At 49.8% G+C, this 3,149-nt stretch overlaps 1 non-coding gene across 1 annotated transcript; it reads right to left on the bottom strand.

Annotated features, from left to right (window-relative positions):
* Positions 1-2,615: 2,615 nt before the first annotated feature.
* Positions 2,616-2,697, bottom strand: TRNAL-CAA (transfer RNA leucine (anticodon CAA)). Its single transcript has one exon. It is a non-coding gene; the product is annotated as a tRNA-Leu (tRNA).
* Between the last annotated feature and the right edge of the window lie 452 nt (positions 2,698-3,149).

Genomic DNA, 3,149 nt, shown 5'->3' with positions numbered 1-3,149 from the left:
TTTTGTAGCCCTTTTGCCGGGTAGGCCTGGCAGGAATCAGGGCTGGGTTTAATATCTTGGGGTCAATCTTACAAAGAACCGGCTCGAGCCCCCACCCAGTGATCTGGGAAATTCACGCACCCCTGAGCACCTCTGAGAGGCAATGCTTCCCCACTTGCAAGCACTGAGTTTGAGTGTAGGAAAAGAACATTTAATGAAACAGAGGAAGAATTCATACGGCATTAGCTTGGGGAAAACACCACAAACAGAGTTCATAACCCAAACATGAGCCCCCACCCCGGCCAAGATTCGCCCGAAGTCCACCGACTCCCCAAAAGTCTCTGTCCCCACAAGTCTCTGTGCCACCCAGAGTCCCAAAGTTCACCCACAAGGTTTTACCTCCCAACCTGGGTAGAAATGGGGGTGGGGAGATAGATAGGGGGCACCTTATACGAAACTCCACTACGCTTTACCAGCTGTCTCGTCCCACACCTTTGGACGCTCCGCTGGGCACCTGTTGCCGCTTCTCGCCTGCTGCCACTCCACGCAATGCCACTGGTCACCGCTCCTTGCCTGCCGCCGCACCACGCCACGCCGCCAATGGCCGCTCCTCGCCTGCCGCCGCGCCACTCCACGCTGCTGCTGGCCGCTCTTCGCCTGCCGCCGCGCCGCTAGTCGCCTGCTGCCACTCTACTGGCTGCAGTAGGTCTGGCTCTCAGCCAAACCAGTGATTTCAGCTTAGTGATTTTAACTCTCAGCCAAACCAGTGATTTCAGCTCTCAAATGAATCCAGCTTTCACTGGACTAGCAAACAAAAAGACTCCTCAGGGAGTCTGCTTTAGGTCTGTCCTTAAAACAAAGGGGGAAAGGTGCAGGCTGGGCCAGTCTTATAGCTCACACCTGGCAGGTGTGAAGCAGGCTGACTCAAGTCCTTTAACCCTTTCCCCCAGCTCTGTTCACTTAACTCTGAAAGGGGGGAGGCTTGTTCTTCCGAGACCTCTTACCATGATGGTGGTGTCTCTCCTGCAAGCACTGGTGGCATGTTTAACAGTTCCCACATTTAGGGGTAGCATAATTAGTGACCCCCACAACAGTCCCAAATTATATACAATTCTCCACATTCCATTCCAACACTGACCCTCCATCAGCCCTGGCTGAATGGGATTTACATAGCCACACCTTGGATTCTCTCCTGAGCAGTATTTACATGTCAACAGTTAACAGTTAATTACCTTGTAGAGCTAAACAACTGTAGTGGGCACACCCACCCCTCCTTTCAGCTGGCTGACAGCAAGCAGCAGTTCAGCCCCTGCTTACACTTTCACCCCTGGGAGCAGCTCAGCCATGCAAAGGGGCTGCCTGGGGCAGGACATAAGCCCTGGAGGGCAGGGGTGGGTGTGGCAGTGACATCACAAGGGCCTTTTGCAGCCCCTCAGCTTATTGGCAGAGTTTGGGAGGCAGTGACCTCACAGAGAGTCCATGACAATAGCCAGGTGGGACAGGTTGTAGGGCAGGGGCTATCTCAGAAACCCCTGTGACTTTGCTGCAGGGAGTCTTCTTCTTGAGATCTGCCCTTGAGGCCAGAGAGAGAATGAGGGTCACAAGTACCAGTGTAAGGAGAAGCCTCGTTGGAGCCTTCTCCTTTCCCATGACTAACTGACCTAGAAGACAGATGTCACTATAGCAAAGGGATGAGTCACCAAGAGATTTAGTATTGCCACAGCAGGGGAATTAGCTCAAGTGGCAAAATCCTTGCTTAGCATGCAAAAAGCAGTGGAATTGATACCCACATTCTCCACTGATGGGAGGGAATCCCTATCTTTTTCACAAGCAGAGCCAGCCAGAGGGCCAAGTGCCTCTATTGGCCTCTCTCTCTTCCTACTCACTCACCTCAAAAGCCAGTCATGGCTTATTTCCAAATCTGTAAACCTCATTGCATGAGGGATAACGCCTCTTCCGAAATAGCTATTTTGCAATAGCCATATTGTGGATGTTCCACTGCTGCTATTTCAAAATAGCTCCTGCCCAGGGCTATTCAAAGTAATTACTTTCCAGTGCCTCCTGGGGCTCTAAGTCGAGGTAGAGTATCCACTGGCAGCTTCTTGAGCAACAACTCTTTTGCAGAAGAGTTCTTGTGCAAAAGGTCTTGCACAAGAGTGCATCCACACTGCCATGTGCTTTTGTGCTAGAAATGTGCTTTTGCGCAAGAGCATCCATGGCAGTTTGGATGCTCTCTTGCAAAAGAAAGCTCCAATGGCCATTTTTACCATATGGGCTTCTTGCGCAAGAAATTCATGTTGCCTGTCTACACTGCTCTCTTGTGGAAGAGCTCTTGCACAAGAGGGTATATTCCTCGTGGGCAGAGGAATAACTCTTCCGGAAAAAGCCCTTTTTTCTGATGCTGTACTGTAAATTTACTTGCGCAAGAACGTGTGTGCGGTGTAGACGCTCTGCACGTTTTTGCACAAGAATGTGCGTGAAGTGTAGACATAGCCCCCGAGATGGATTGCAGCAGAAATCTCCACCTTATAAAATACATGGCCTAATGGTGCAATTAGTTAGATGCCTACACTAACAGCCCCACTGCTGGTAACTCACAGATTCCCTTATTAGGCATGTGGCCAAAACACAGGCCTCATCATGTGCAGGATTTGAACCTGCACAGGGAAACCCTATTGGATTTTGAGTCCAAAGCCTTAACCACTCAGCCATCACAGCTGCAGGCTCTTTTGAGCCAGGGAAACTGGTAACTAATCCCAGTGCACAGCCCTAACCTCACCTGCCACAGAATTCACACAGCGAACCATTTCAACAGCTGTGCAGAGGAGTCCTGGATGTTCTGGTCTTAGGCAGCCTTGGAGGTGAGTTCTGCTTCAAGGTCTTTTCTCCTCCTTCTTGGTCTTCCTTTCCCTTCCTCTTCTCTTCTCCCCTTTTCCTTCTTCTTGCTGGTCTCGTTCTTGGACCACAGTTTATATAGAGAAACTCAATACTGCTTAGTTCTACCTTAACCAATTATTTTAGGACAATTTCAGTAACCAATCATACCCCACTGCCTTAGTTGATTTACATCTAGCAAAATCAATTATACAGCAGACAGAAACAGATCCAAACCAGACTATCACACAGACAAACAATAGGAACGTGAGGACAAGAATCATAGAATGCCAGTT

Source organism: Pelodiscus sinensis, chromosome 31, assembly GCF_049634645.1.
Source record: "Pelodiscus sinensis isolate JC-2024 chromosome 31, ASM4963464v1, whole genome shotgun sequence".
In the NCBI taxonomy this organism is placed as follows: domain Eukaryota; kingdom Metazoa; phylum Chordata; order Testudines; family Trionychidae; genus Pelodiscus; species Pelodiscus sinensis.
Note: the sequence above shows the minus strand (reverse complement) of the source record. Positions and strands in the feature narration are given on the sequence as shown.